This window comes from Nicotiana sylvestris, chromosome 11 (genome assembly GCF_000393655.2).
Source record: "Nicotiana sylvestris chromosome 11, ASM39365v2, whole genome shotgun sequence".
NCBI lineage: Eukaryota > Viridiplantae > Streptophyta > Magnoliopsida > Solanales > Solanaceae > Nicotiana > Nicotiana sylvestris.
The window spans coordinates 63,852,181-63,869,100 of record NC_091067.1 but is presented as its reverse complement, the minus strand read 5'-3'; positions in this window follow the sequence as shown (position 1 = coordinate 63,869,100).

The window sequence follows — 16,920 nt, the reverse complement described above, 5'->3', positions numbered from 1 at the left end:
AAGGTTAAGTCCCACGTGGATAACCGTCTCGGCAAAAATTTTAAAAAGCAAAGGGATCCCAAATGCTCTGAAGCTAAAGTTGGAAGAAAGAAGCCAGAAATGAAAAGGCCTATAAAGGCAAAATAAAGTTGGAAAAGGTTAAGTCCCTAGCGACTAGCCGTTGCTGCATGTTTGAGGAACCAAAAAGTTCCCCAATGCTCCGAATGGTTAAAAACAAAAAAAAAGATAAAAAAGGAAAAAAAGAAGAAGAAAGAAAAAGAAAAATAACAAGTCAAAAGTGAAAGGCCTATGAAGGCAAAATAAAGTCGATAAGATTGAGTTCCACTGATCAACCGTCATGGCAAAGTCTGGAAAAACCAGAGGTTCTCCAGGGCCTGAAATGAAATCGGTCCCCAGGAAACGAGCAGTTGCAATTGAGATCTTCATCATAGAAACCGAGCCGAGATCAAGTGATTGAAGCAATCAAGGCCACAAAACCAACCACCGTTTCAAACTAACAATTGTTCTTCGTTTGAAAATATGAAACAGGTACAACCCAAAGTAACCTTGCAAGAAGCAGGTGCAACCAAAACAAACTGCGCAAGGGCTAGGAACAGTTTTGCAGTAATAATCAATCCAAAAAGGAAGTCTCTTCCAAATTCTTTCCAGCATTCTTACTCATTTTTTCTTAAATAAAATAAAATAAAAAAGAGAAGAAAATTAAGAAACGTGGTAGCCTAGGGTCCCCAATCTCTAGTTATGTTTTTTTCAACATAAGGTCTCTATTTCCTAGTTAATTTTATTTTAGACATAGGGTCTCCACTCCCTATTCTGCTTTTCCAACATAGGGTCTCCACTTCCTATTTGATTCTATTATAGACATAGGGTCTCCACTCCATAGTCGCTTTTCAAACATAGGGTCTCCACTCCTTTGATGATTTTATTTTAGGCATAGGGTCTTCACTCCCTAGTCTGCTTTTCCAACATAGGGTCTCCATTCCCTAGTTAAAGTTATTTTAGACATAGGGTCTCCACTCCCTAGTCACTTTTCAACATAGGGTCTCCACTCCCTAGTTGAATTTATTTTAGACATAGGGTCTCAATTCCCTAGTCTGTTTTTCCAACATAGGGTCTCCACTCCCTAGTTGAATTTACTTTAAACATAGGGTCTCCACTCCCTAGTTGAATTTACTTTAGACATAGGGTCTCCACTTCCTAGTTTGCTTTTCCAACATAGAGTCTTCACTCCCTAATTGAATTTGTTTAGACATAGGGTCTCCACTCCCTAGCCACTTTTCCAACATAGGGTTTCCACTCCCTAGTTGAAGTTATTTTAGACATAGGGTCTCCACTCCCTTGTCACTTTTCCAACATAGGGTCTTCACTCCCTAGTTGATTTTAGTTTAGATATGGGGTCTCCACTCCCTAGTCTCTTTTCCAACATAGGATCTCCACTCCCTAGTTGATTTCATTATAAATATATGGCTCCACTCCCTAATCTCATTTTCCCAAGGATACACAATCCTGATTTTATTGCTTTCAATAAAGAAATAGTTTAGATTTTTGTTACAATAACTCTCGAAATTTTCCTAGTGAAAACTGGGGTATAAAACTTCATTCATTTGTTTGCTTTGGTGCCTGAAAAGGATTTCACCGTGAGGCACAAGGTTTGGGATGACCAAAAGAAGAAGTCTCAACCCAAACAAAAGAAAAGAAGAACAAGAAAAGAAGTTGAACTCTTAGTGTAGAATCGGAGAAAAGATGCGGACTGCTCAAGATATGATTGAAGGAACAAGTTTTGCATGTCCCGTTTTTATCCGAAAAGCCGAAGAAGGTTGAACCAGCGGTTGCAACTAAAGAGTATCAAGATTCAGATCAGAGTCTGCAGAAAGAACCATCCAAGACTCAAGATCAAGCTTTAGAAGGTTTTGTGAGCACGTGATTTTTGCCTCGCATGAATTACTCCTACAGAGTTCCTAAAATTAGGACTTTTCCTTTAATTATTTGATTTTTTATGAATTATTGCATGATTTTGTATATATTTGCATTTTTGTGTGTATATTTAATTTATATAATTCATAAAAAAATACAAAATATGTTGCATTTGCATTTAGGGCTTTATTTTATATTTTTAGATTTATTAGTTAATTAATGTTACAAAAATTGAAAGAAAATCACAAAAATAGCTCTTGTTGCATTTTACTTTTTAATTTTTTAGAATTTATCATAGTTTTTCTGTTTAAATTAAGACTTAATTAATTTTTGAGAAGCAATTAGTTATTAAGTTAATTTTCAGGATTAAATCAGATATTTACCTTTTTATTTGTAATTAACAAATTTTGAAAAAAAAAAATAAAAAAAAGAAAAAGAAGAGAAAATGAAAAGAAAAAGAGAGTCTTTAATATAAAGACCCAATTTGGGCCAAATCCACCCTAACTACCCGTTCAAATTGCCCCCACACCCGGCCTAGTCCAGTAAAACACCCGATCCGGTCTCCCCCTCATCGAAACGACCCCGTTCCACTTAAAATTAATCTGGACTGTCGAGGTTTTTCTCATCCAACGACTAGGAAGTGAGGTCGTTGGAGTATATAAATGTCCTAACGCCCCTACCCACCGCATCTCTCATCTCTCACACGAACCCCTCTCAAAGACCAGCCCAGAAACCCTAGCCGCCGCCTGAAGTTCCCATCGCCATCGCCGGCGGCGCCACTCCCTTTCCCCTCCAAAAATACACCCCTGAATCCTCTCCTCCACCCCACCACGAATCTTCAATCGCCTTCCCTTGAAACTCCCTGGAGCGCCTCGAATCTTGATTTAAAAGGGAAACCCTAGCGCCACGCTTGTTCTCATAGGTGGCGGCGTTACCTCTGTTCAGCCCCAAGTTAACACCAAAGTAACCCCTCACCTCCTTCTTTCCAAATCCATAGTCTATTTCCTTCAAATGACTCTAAAACTTGTCGAATCTCATTTTGAAGTCAAGTCCGTAGGGTGTCAAGGTCAGAGCTTGGGTGGATTAGGACCAAAACGAGCCTTGGTCATGTGTTTTAATTTGAGAACACATGATCGAGGCCCCTTTTCGGTCAGAATCAAGTTTTTTTTTTTAAAAAAGAAGAAATTTCAAAGTCAGCCCTCATATTAGGTATTTCTGCTAATTTTCTTTCTGGTTTTTGCATGATTCTTGTGATTGTTTCCTTTATTTCGTTTTATTTTTATTTCTTTGATAGGCTGTTGATTGTCTCTACATCCGTTTCTTCAGAATTGCATCTGCATGTGTTCAGTAAATGAAGGACTAAGCAGCAAAAAGGAAAATTTGAAAAGGACTAAAATAAAAAACTGAACCTTTAAGACTGCCCTAGTAGCTTGCCTATAAAGGCATTGTTAATTAGAGTTCAAGTGAGATTTTTAGAGCTAAAAAATCTGAAAAATACCAGGCGGCTAAAATTTAGGGAAGAAAATACTATTCCATTGGAATTCTGCCCTAAATTTTAAGTTGTTCTTTGATTACAAAACAATTTCTGAAGCCTTTTGAGTGAAAATGGCTTGATCTTGTGCTGGAAAAGCTTTGGGGTTTAGTTTCTTTGAAGTTTTCACTGTTCCATTGATCTTTTGTTTGGGTTTCTGAAAGTTTTCAAAGTTTTGAAGCATTTTTGGCTCACTTGAGGTTGAGTATGAGTTGATTTGGGTATGGAAACTAGTTTAAAGTTGGGTCCTGGGGTTTGCTGTGTGTCAACCTATGTTGAGTTTGGGTTTTACTGATTGTTACTCAAATCTTTTGCTGTGATACTAAGCTGCTAGCTGACTGACCCTGCTTGGTTTTGGTTCTATCTCGTTTCAGATACACACTGTAAAGCTACTGATTGTTGAATGTTGGATTTGAAGAATAAAAATGAGAAAAAAGGACTTGAAAGCCCCATTTCAACTGTCTTTTACTCCATTCTGTTTCACTTTGGATTTCTTTTCTATTTGAGCATGCTATACTGTTTAGATAATTTGTGTGTTAAGTAGATAACTTCATTTGTAATTAAATCGAGACTAATGTAAGATTGAATAAACAGTTTTGGTATCCACACATGTGGAAGTAGTATAATAATTGTAATTGGTCTTGTTAAAATTAGTACTGAGTTATTCTTTAGTTTGGTGTTAGTTTAGTCGTATTCAATTGCTCATGTGTTCACCCATTAGTTTGGCTTAATGTGTTCTTGGACTTCTGAGTATTGCAATTGTGATTTAAGGAAAATGATCCGTATTATTGCAATAATAGGTTTAGTTTCATTTTAATTTGATTATGAGCAGATATAATTGGAACTCGTAGGTTTGTAATGTTCAATCAATAGTTTCAAACTTGAATAACAAAGGTTCAATTCCATTTATGTGTAGTTGCTAACTGAAATGTAAGTAGTGCTTTGGGTTGTAAAATTGAATGAAATTTGGCATTTGGGTTGCTGCTTGGGTTCGACCCAGTAACCCCTTTTGCTGGCTGAAGCGGGGTTTGCTTTAATTTGGGTTCTCTCATAAACTATAGCTTGGACTGATGATAATTTGCCATTCAAAGAGTACTACAGTATATTGGGCCTCACACTAGGCCCAAAATTAGCTTTTAAAACATTAATTCTTCCCCTTAAAAGTATATTTTGTTAGTTTGCACCATAATATAGTCTTGGCCTTTTAATGTTTAGATAGTTGAGTTTCTTCTTTAAATAATTGAGGTGTGCCATACTAGATAACACAAATAGTTTATGGCCCTCTGGGATTTAGTTTGAATATCCTTTAAAATTGAAATTGAGTGCGCCGCACAAAAATAAAATCCCAAATGTGTGGCCCTCGCTTAATTATATCTTTTAAAATTCTTAGAACTTGAGGCGTGCCATTTAGTAAATTTTCATGGCCCTCGCAAAGTTAACAATGCGTAGTTGCTTTAGGCGCGTTATTTTAATAATCTATCTTCCTAAACTCGGGTGCGCATTTATGTGATCCAGATCCAAATCTCAACAATGTTATATAAAATGTGTTGCGGACTACGGGTGCATTTATGTGACGTGTTTCAAGACATATTTTAAATGACGTTGCAATTTTCCCAAAAACGAATAAAAGAGGCTATAAAGTTAAAGTTGTACCATAGGTTAAAACATGTATTAGAATCAGGTAGTAGGCCAATGGTAACAGTTGAACGACCATGCTAGAACCACAAAATTTGGGAATGCCTAACACCTTCTCCCGGGTTAAAAGAATTCCTTACCCGGATTTCTGTGTTCGCGGACTGTAAAACAGAGTCAATCTTTCCTCGATTCGGGATTTATAATCGTTGACTTGGGACACCAAAAAATTATCCCAAGTGGCGACTCTGAATTTTAAATAAAATAATCCTATTTCGATTGTCCTTTAAGTTGGAAAAAACTCCCTTATATACTCCCTTATCGGGGGTGTAGGAAAAAGGAGGTGTGACAGCTCTAGCGACTCTGGGGACCGAACCCAGAATCTCTGGTTCAGGGTTCAGAATTCGAGCTTAGATGAATTGTTGTATTTGGTTTTATGTATTATCTGATTTTATTACATATTTGGGCCTAATGTGCTAAATGTTACTTTTACCTCTTTGATATTATCTGAACTGTATATAAACTGCTACGAAACCCTTCTCTTCTCATCTTCGGGGATGTGCTCGCTGGTAGAGACTCCCTATTCTATTAGTGTCATACCTTGAAATAAGAAAGAGGCTCGGACAAGTTGCTAAGCCGGATGCCCTTTTGGTTCCCGGTACGTAGCCCCCTCCTCGGCTCGAGTTGTCCGCTCTGGTACACAGTCTAGAACATATGCTCAGGTTTTGAACTTAGAATAACTCGGCGTCATCCCTAGTAGGAACGTTTGTTTGCATCATGTGCATTTGACTTTGGAGACTCAACACAGGGGTTGGGTCTGTCTAGGACAGCTGTACCCAAAATATAAAGACCATTATGATGCATCTTACTTGCTACTTGTGAATTCATTTGCTTCGAATTTGCATGTTGACCGGCTTATAGGGAAAATTTAGAAAAGTTAATGAGGAGGCTAAGAGGGATAAGTGCTTGTTTTGAAAAACCGATGTCCCAAAACATACCCGAAATTTTGAAGAAAAAAAGAAATTTTGTGGGTTTTAAAGAAAAGAAAAAAAAGGAAAATCTTTGTGTTTTTAGAAAAGAAAAAAAAAGTTGGTTTATTTTTGTCAAAATTTCCCAAACTACGCCAGTTTGATTCTCACCGGATATGGGATACGTAGGCAATCCCCATAGGGTCCAACTTTCCTTTTGCAAAATAGCCCAAAAAGAACAAAAATCATATTTTATTTTAAATAAGTAAGGTGATGCCACTCTTGTAAAAAATAGGCGAATGTCCCCAAAAAGACGCCGGAAGGCTATTTTTGCAAGAACAGCCGCCTTCGGTCTCCTTTTTAAAATTTTGGCCGGTTAACAAGCACAGCCTTAAAATCTTCCTCCGGAAGTGCTGAAAGGCCGTATTTGCAAAGCCGGGTTTTTACTTTTGAAATGAAAATCTGAAAAAGTGTCAGCTTTGTTATTGAGTCAATTTAATCATGATTTTTGCTTAATCACCCTAATAAATGTGCAGAATGAGCACAAGTCACAATTTGCCAATAACAATCGTGAACAAGATCCCTTTGGAGTTGCATATGTGGTGGGATCATCTAGGTAAATCGGGACAAGACACGATCAATCTATACCTGGGAGGCCTCACGGGGTTGCTGAAGATCAATCCTAGGGGAGACATCATAAAGGCGTTGGTTACATTCTGGGACCCGGCCCACAACGTATTTCATTTCTCAGATTTTGAACTTATCCCAACATTGGAAGAAATAACCAGATATATTGGGGGTCCCAAAGTTTCTCTGAGACACCAGTACCTGATTGCTCCAAGGGCCGTAGCCGTACACAGGTTCCTAGACTCTTTGAAAATAAGTAGGGGGTCCACAACCCAGACTTGGCAACAGGTTTTTGTACTTTGCAGTTTATATACAACAGATATGGTCATATAGGGGGGGTTCAACAAGCCGGAAAACAAAATCTGCAGCAAAGGAAACAGCCTTAAGTGGGAAGAACACAAGTGTTTTGCTTTTATGGTGGTCTTTTTGGGACTTTTGGTGTTTCCTAGAAAAGATTGGAATATTGACATACGAGTAGCCGGGGTTGTCAACACTTTACTTACTCAGGCCAACAACACCCTCGCATCCATCATAGTAGACAAAATCTTTCGCGCTCTCACAGCCTGCAAAGCCGGAGGAGACTTTTTCGAGGGGTGCAACGTGTTGCTGCAGATGTGGATGATTTAACACCTATGCCATCGTCCTCAATTTATGAGTTATAGGTCGACAGAGAAAACATGCATAGAAGAATTTTATACGAGGGTTGATGGGATCAGCTTGCCAGAAGGGGTCACATAGTGGGTAGCACATCTTCGTTCCATCACTGCAAACCAAATAGAGTGGACATTTGGATGGCTGTCTGTGGATGATATCATATACATGCCAGCCACCGGGCCTCATTTCCTCTTAATGAGACTCAAGAGTATCCAGCCTTATGCCCCATATCGGGTTTTGAGGTAGCTGGGGAGATGCCAAATAATTCCGAGAGATGAAGATCTTAGTGCCCAAGTAGTCGAGATCGGACCTAATGGTCAGTTTCATGAAGTAGCAGTCCGCCAAATTTTGCAGCGAATGTGAATACTTAACAGCAAATACCTGTGTACGTGATCGATCCAAAGGTGAGGTTTCACCAGGGTACCTGGCTTGGTATAAAAGAGAAATTGAGTTTGGGAGGCCGGCCAAAAGACTCCACCTTCAGGAATTCGTCGAGGCATCACAAAAACAATGGGCTTGGTTGGCTAAAGAGAATGAGTACAGGGCCATAATAGGAAAGTTGGAAAAATAAGTCAAAGAACTTCAATTCGAGAATAGCTTGCAAGCCGCGACAGATGAAGGGGAAAAGAAAAAGTTGACCAAAGAAAATGAGGCACTTCGAGCCCAAATTTAGAAAATGAAAATAGCGGCAAAAGATCCTGCCAGAAGTGCCAAAGATGAAAAACTCATAGATAACCTGAGGCAGAAAGTGAGTGACTATAGTTTTGATTTGAACAAAGCAGAAAGTGAACTAGCCAGGGCTCGAAAGCATTTGGCTAAAAATGCGGATGAACGATCACGCCTGGTTAAGCAGTTGAAAGAAATGTATGACAATGAGGTCGCAGGATTAAAGAAAAGGGTCGTTGCCACGGAAAACAAAATGATCAAACAGGCGAAAGACTTCAAGGTTGAAAGAGAGCATTGTTATACAGCATTGGCACAATTAGAAATAGATTTGCAACAACTTCAGGAGCAGAATCATATGGCCGAGCAAACCTTGGAAGCTAGGGCCCAGCAGACCAAGCGTTTATTGCATGAAAAATGCGTCATAAGAGAGAGAATTAGAACCATCGCCGATTACATTGTTGTGAAGTGCCAAGCCTGTGAGGATATGACTTGCACCACCTTCTTCACATTAGTGATGACATTTGTTAAACAGATAATGAGTGACTTAGATAGACTTCAAAGGGATCTTGCATATAGGTCCGTGGCGAGGCCGAATGATGTCCCGCGGGCACCAGGAGCATTAATGTATTCATGATTTTTCATTTGAGTCTGTATTTCCTTTTTCGCTAGAGTCTGTCAGTTGTTTTAAGTCTGTATTTTCTTTCTGCTGGAGTCTGTCAGTTGTTTTCGAGTCTGTATTTTCTTTTGTTGGAGTATGATAGTTTATTTTTGGAGTCTGTGTTTTGTCTTTGCATCAGAGTCTGTTAGTTTCTTTTGGAGTCTGTTAGTTTTGAGTGTTTGTAATCAAAGCATTTTCTTTTTATGAAAATTGAAAATCCCAAAATGCTTTATTATTTACTTTCGCACTTATCGCCCATAACTATGCTCGGTCTGATTCATGCAGGGTCATGATACGTAGGCAATCTCCATAGGATTCGACCATAACCAAAAAAAAAAAGAAAAAAAAAGAAAGAGAGAGAAACAATAAGAGCGAAAAGAAAAGGAAAAGAGAGAAAATGAGAAACCATGAGAAGGAAACAATGGCAAAGCAAGAAAGAGACGTGAGGGCATAAAAACAAAGAGAAATCAGGTAAGGAAAGGCAAGAATGAAAAAGAAAAAAAAAAAGAGAAAAGAGAAGTTGCAAATGGAAATAAGGAAAAGTCGGGATGATGCAAGCAGCCGATCAAATGTATAATAGAAACGGATAACTGCTTAGGTGCATTCATTCCCCAAAATGTGCGGTTACCAATCTGTTAAAGCCCTAATCGCTAACAAGGTTGTTGTTGATGTATTGAGTCCAGGCAGGTGGTTAGTTCATTGGCATATTGGCAACTCATTCCTACAACACCCGGTCAAAAGACAAGCTGAACATGGCCAACCAAGAACTGGAGGCAAGCATTGTCGATCCGTCAAAAGAGGTGGATGAATCGGAGGTTAATTTGAGAGATGATTTATATAAGCTGAAGCATCAAATGGCTAAAATGTACCAGTCCTAGGCAAAGGGGCATCCACCACCGGTTTATCTCGCCAACCCTGCTTATATCCCACCATTGGCTCTACCTCAAGAACCTCCCACTATGAACTCGTCTCCTGCCTTTTCCCTCTACCAACAATGTTACGTCACCGCTTCCCATACTTCCCAAGCTCCACCACCCAAACAAGTCCCATACCCTCCTCCACCAGCCACTCCCGTCTTTGTGGCACCTCCACCTGCTGCATTACAACGATCTTCTAGTGACCTCTGTTCCAGACTCATAAAAACCACTCATGACAACCAGTACTACCCCCCCGATCCCACCTTCAAAGTTCCAGAACCATATTCTTACACCCCTCATCTTGATCTCCCGGCAGAGACCGAGAAGCCACCCAAAAATCCTGAACATGAGGAGATGATCAGAAAGGTCAAAAGCTTAGAACAATCGTTCAGAGATATGAGGGGGTTGGGAGGTCAAGTAAGTGTGGCCTATAAGGATTTATGTCTGTTCCTAGATGTTCAGTTACCAGCAGGGTTCAAGATGCCCAAGTTTGATCTGTACGACGGGCATAGTGACCCAGTAGCACACTTAAGAGGATTTTGTAGCAAGATGAGAGGAGCAGGCTGAAGAGATGAATTACTGATGGCCTATTTCAGCCAAAGTCTGAGTGGATCGGCATTGGAATGGTATACCAGATAAGATCACAGCAGGTGGTACATATGGGACGATTTGGCCCAAGCCTTTGCCTGCCATTTTCAGTACAATCTTGAAATTATCCTAGACCGTCTGTCATTGACGAAGATTGAGAAAAAGCCTGGTGAGAGTTTCAAGGAATATGGATTCCGTTGGAGGGAGCAAGCAGCGAGGGTTGACCCTCCGATGAAAGAAAGCGAGATGGTTGATTATTTCTTGCAGGCCTTGGAGCCCACTTATTTTGGTCATTTGGTGTCAGCAGTGGGCAAGTCCCTTAATAAGGTTGTAAAAATGGGAGGCATGGTAGAAGAGGGACACAAGTATAATAAAATCATGAGCTACTCAGTAATTAAAGCAACAACCTAGGCCATTCAAAATGGTACTGGGAGAAAGAGGATGTTGCGACAATTGAGTCGGGAGCTTGGGTCGGATCCAGGGGCCCTTCACATTACTACAACCAGCCTCGACCCTATCACCAAACTTACCACCACACTCCATATAGCCCACCACAACACTACTACCCACCGCCAGATCCCTATTTTTCTGTCCATCATGCCCAAATATACACTCAACCTCTCGTTCACGTGCAATGGCATGCACTAGCTCCACAAAGTACCTACCCAGCTCCACAAAATGCCTATCAACACCCAAGATCCTACCGAAATCCCCCTGGAATAGGTTTCCGGCCCAATCAGGCCACCAAGAATGAGAGGTTGCAGAAGAAGAAGACTTTCACTCTACTGGGAGAATCCTATACCAGTTTGTTCCGCAGGTTGAGACTATTGGGTATGCTGAGTCCGATTGAACCAAAATTGCCAAAACCTCCCCCGAGGAATCTTGATCACTCCGTAAGTTGCGAATATTGTTCTGGTGCCCCGGGGCACGACACAGAGAAGTGATGGCAATTGAAAACAACTATTCAAAAGCTCATTGATACTAATTGGATTGAGGTCCAAGCTCCAGAGGCACCTAATATCAACTAGAACCCATTGCCAGCTCATCATGAGACGAATATGATTGAGATAGTGCATAAGGGAGGGGAGCCTAAGAAGCCTTCGCAAACTTTCATGAAGATTCGGTCCAGTGAAACCAGGTCGTTTGAAAAGTCAACAAGTGAGAAGTTTGTGATTAAGTTGATCGAGACAAATAGTAAACCATCTGTGGTGGTCAAGAAAGGGTCCTCAAGTGACATGACAGGCAAACAAGAAAGAGCAAAAGTGATTGTGCCAGGAGTGGCGAACAAGCCGTTGGTAATTGTGGAGGGCGCTCACACAGATCCTGTCATTATCAAGCCGGTAACTCAATTACCGATGATCAACAGCAAGGCGGTCCCGTGGAATTATGAACGAGTGACAGTGACTTACAAGGGGAAAGAGGTTAAAGAAGAAGTTTGTAAGACCCATGGTTTGACTCGATCGGGGAGATGCTTCTCCCCCGAAGAGTTGAGAAAAGCTAAGATCTCCAAAGATAACCCAGTATTAGCGAAGAAAGCTATGACAGAGGAAGAAGCAGAGGAATTCTTGAGAAAGATGAAAGTGTAGGACTATTCCATTGTGGAGCAATTGAGGAAAACACTGGCTCAGATTTCATTATTGTCATTATTGATCCATTCAGACGAGCACCGTAGGGCTTTGATGAAGTTCTTGAATGAGACCCACGTTCCTGACAAAATCTCAGTAAACCACTTGGAAAAGATAACTAACAAGATATTTGAAGTAAACAGAGTCACTTTTTCTGATGACAAATTGCCCGTGGAGGGTACTGAGCACAATAGAGCCCTCTATTTGACGGTGAAATGCAAAGATTCTGTGGTTACTTGGGTACTGGTTGACAATGGTTCCAGCGCGAACATTTGCCCTCTCTACACTCTGAACAAGTTGAAGGTGGATGATGAAAGAATTCATAAGAACAATATTTGCGTTCGGAGATTCGACGGTGGAGCGAAAGATTTAGTCGGGGACATAGTGCTTGAGCTTAAAATAGGGCCAGTTTAATTTACTATAGAGTTTCAGGTGCTCGATGTGACGGTGTCTTACAATCTGCTGTTAGGTCGACCCTAAATTCATACTGCCAAAGCGGTCCCGTCTACTCTGCATCAAATGGTCAAGTTTGAATGGGATAGAAAGGAAATTGTTGTGTGTGGTGAAGATAATTGGTGTGTTCCCAGTGATGCCATTGTTCCGTTCATAGAGTTCGAGGACGACAAGTGGCCATGGGTTTATCAGGTTTTTGACATGGTATCGGTAGAGAAAATTCCAGAAGGGAAGTGCGTTCCAACCCCGAGGGTAGCTGCCGCATCAGTTATGGTAGCTACCGAAATGTTGAAAAATGGTTTTGTACCGGGCAAGGGTTTGGGTGCATCTCTGCAAGGTACCGTACAGCCGGTGTCTCTCCCCAAAAACTTGGATACATTTGATTTGGGGTTCAAGCCCACAGTTGCGGACGTGAAAAGAGCTAGAAAGTTGAAATAGAGGGCCTGGGTCCTCCCAAAGCCCATCCCACGGCTCTCCAGATCATTGTCAGGCCTGGCACCAAGAAACGCCCAGTGACAATAGTTCCTAATTTAGTGGTTGATGTAGATAGAGATTGATTGAAAAGTTCGAGAGGTTATTCGCCGATGTGAACATGTTGGAAGTTGGAGAGGGTTTGAGTAAAGTGGATGTGCAGTTTGTTGGGCCCAGTGCAAAGATTAACAATTGGGAAGCTACTCCTCTCCCTACCAAGAAGGAGTTTTGGTAGTTTGCTTTGATTTTCTTTCAGTTTATCTGGATTATTCCAGGGTTGTAATTCAGATTCTATGTTCCGTCCATTTGGACGTATAAATCTTGTTATCTTTAATTTCAATGAAATGCAATTTCCCTTTTTTCTTCCTTCTTTTAGTTTCATTTTTGTTTTTCTTTTCTTCCTTGTACAGTTCTTTTTATGTTGGCTTCAATGATATGACATGCATGAGGAATCTCCGGCCTAGTCTTAAAAGCCAATCTAATTCTGAAATAGTAATTCAAGAAATAGAGTGTGATGATGAATTGGAATATGATGAGGATGAGGCCTTTGAAGAGATTAATAAAGAATTAAGCCATTTTGAAGAAAAACCCAAGCCTAACCTGAGTGATACAGAGGCAATCAATTTAGGGGACCCAAATAATATCCGGAAAACTAAGATAAGTGTTCACCTGGAACCACAAATGAGGGAATAGATAATCAACGCATTGTTTGAATTCAAATATATTTTTGCATGGTCCTACGACGACATGCCGGGATTAAGCACTAACTTGGTGGTTCACAAATTGCCCACTGGCCCGGCATTCCCTCATGTCAAGCAAAAGCTGAGGAAATTGAAAACTGATATGAGTGTGAAGATCAAGGAAGAGGTCACCAAACAATTCGATGCAAAAGTCATTCGGGTCACTCGGTATCCCACTTGGTTAGCCAATATAGTGCATGTCCCAAAGAAGGATGGCAAGACCAGGGTGTGTGTTGATTACCGTGATCTGAATAAGGTGAGCCCCAAGGACAACTTCCCACTGCCAAATACCCACATTCTGATTGACAATTGCGCCAAACACGAGATTGGGTCTTTTGTGGATTGCTATGCGGGCTATCATCAGATCTTAATGGATGAGGAAGATGTAGAAAAGACGGCATTCATCACGCCATGGGGAACATACTGCTACAGGGTCATGCCTTTCGATTTGAAAAATGTTGGGGCAACTTACATGAGGGCAATGACAACCATATTCCACGACATGATACACAAGGAGATCGAGGTTTATGTGGATAATGTAATCATAAAGTCTAGAAAGCAGTCTGATCATGTTAGAGATTTGAGAAAATTCTTCCAAAGGCTTTGCATGTACGATCTTAAGCTCAATCCTGCAAAATGCGCATTTGGTGTGCCATCTGAAAAATTATTGGGGTTCATAGTCAGACGTCAAGGTATTGAATTGGACCCATCAAAGATCAAAGCTATCCAAGAATTGCCACCCCCAAGGAACAAAACTGAGGTGATGAGTTTATTAGGGAGGTTGAATTACATCAGCAGGTTTATTGCTCAGCTTACGACAACTTGTGATCCTATCTTCAAACTATTAAAGAAGGATGTTGCGGTCAAATGGACAGATGAGTGACAAGAAGCATTCGATAAGATAAAAGGGTACTTGTCAAACCCACATGTGTTGGTGCCACTAGAGCCAAAGAGACCTTTGATTCTGTATTTGACGGTCCTGGACAATTCATTTGGTTGTGTGTTGGGTCAGCATAACATTACTAGCAGGAAGGAGCAGGCCATCTATTATCTTAGCAAGAAGTTCACATCTTACGAGGTTAAGTACACTCACCTTAAGAGGACATGTTGCGCCCTAACTTGGGTAGTACAGAAGTTAAAGCACTATTTGTCATCTTACACTACTTACCTCATCTCTCGTTTGGATCTGTTAAAATATATCTTTCAGAAGCCTATGACTACAGGGAGGCTCGCAAAATGGCAAATTGCTCGGAATTTGACATCGTCTATGTGACTAGGACTGCAATGAAAGCCCAGACATTGGCCGATCATTTGGTTGAGAACCTAGTGGATGTAGAATATGAGCCTTTGAAGACTTACTTCCTTGATGAAAACGTAATGCATATTGATGAGTCAGAACCAATTGAAAAGCCAAGATGGAAACTTTTCTTTGATGGGGCTGCTAACAAGAAAGGCATTGGGATAGGAGCGATACTTATTTCTAAAACAGTGCATCACTACCCTGTTACGGCTCAACTTTATTTCTACTGTACTAACAACATGGCTATGTACGAGGCATGCATTCTAGGTCTGAGGTTAGCTGTAGATATGGGTGCACCAGATTCAAGGAGAATGGGAAACTCGGGATTTTGAAGCTCATACCGTACCGACAATGTTTGCAGGATCTTTTTCAGTGGTTTCAATCAATAGAGTTCATGCATATTCCAAGTATCCATAATGAGGTTGCCGATGCTTTGGCTACTCTGGCATCAATGTTACATCACCGAGATAAGGCTTATGTTGACCTTTTGCATATTCAGGTCCATGATCATCATGCTTAGTATAATGTGGTGGAAGAAGAACTTGACGAGCCTTGGTTTCATGATATCAAGGAATATATCAGGATAGGGGTATATCCAGTACAAGCCACATGTGATCAAAAGAGAACAATTAGGCGGTTGGCATGCGGCTTTTTCTTCAGCGGAGGGGTTTTGTACAAAAGGACTCTAGATCTTGGACTGCTGAGATGCATAGGCACTAGGCAGACCACAACTATTATGAATGAAGTACATTCTGGAGTTTGTGGACCACACATGAGTGGGTACGTGCTGGCAAAGAAGATTCTCCGAGCAGGTTATTATTGGCTCACTATGGAGCGAGATTGTATCGGTTTCGTGCGTAAATGTCATTAGTGCCATTTGCATGGAGATTTGACTCATTCTCCACCATCTGAATTACACACATTGTCTACACCGTGGCCTTTTGTTGCATGGGGCATGGATGTCATTGGGCCAATCTAGCCAACAACGTCCAATGGGCACAAATTTATTCTAGTGACCATTGATTATTTCACCAAGTGGGTTGAAGCTAACACTTTTAAGTCTGTGACCAAGAAAGCAGTGGTCGATTTTGTGCATTCAAACATCATTTATTGGTTCGGGATCCCAAAGGTGATCATCACATAATGGCGCTAATCTCAACAGTCATCTGATGAAAGATGTGTGTCAACAGTTTAAAATTACACATCGCAATTCCACCCCATATCGCCCCAAAGCGAATGGAGCAGTTGAGGTAGCCAACAAGAATACAAAGAAGATACTTCGGAAAATGGTGGAAGGTTCCAGACAGTGGCATGAGAAGCTGCCTTTTGCATTGTTGGGTTATCACACTACTGTTCGTACCTCAGTAGGGGCAACTCCTTATTTGTTGGTATATGGCACGAAGGCAGTGATACCCGCGGAAATTGAAATTCCATCCCTTCGGATCGTTGCAGAAGCCAATATTGACGATGATGAGTGGGTTAAAACCCCCTGAAACAATTGAGTTTGATTGATGAGAAAATATTAGCAGCAGTGTGTCATGGCCAGTTGTATCAACAGAGATTGACAAGAGCATATAATAAGAAGGGGCGTCCACGGAAGTTTGAAGTCGGTCAGTTAGTATTGAAACACATTCTTCCTCATTAGGCTGAAGCCAAAGGCAAGTTCGCCCCAAACTGGCAGGGACCGTTCATCGTAACAAGAGCGTTGTCCAATGGTGCTTTGTACTTAATATATATAGAAGGCAAATGTGTAGAAATGACCATCAATTACGATGCGGTCAAGAGATATTATGTATGATTTCTTTGTTTAAATTATATTTGTTTGTACTTGGAATATTTTGAAGATTGGGATGACGAAGGCATTTTGTTCTGCTATCTAAATACTTTATCCTTTGTTATCCCCTTGAGCCTTATTTATTTCCTTTCATACCTCTCTTTTGGAATCAATAGCAAAGATCAGAAACGCAAGCACGAAAGATGAGTAAAGTAAAAGATAAAAGAAAAGAATGAAAAGAAAGAAAAGAATGAAGAGAGATAGAGAAGAAAAAAGAAAGGAACGAAAAAAAGAGAGAAAAGGAAAGGAAAAAGCAAACAAAATAACAAAACAACAATGCAACTAAAGAGAAAAAGAAAAAATAAAAGAAAGAAGAGAAAGAGGAAGAACAGAAAAGAAAAATCA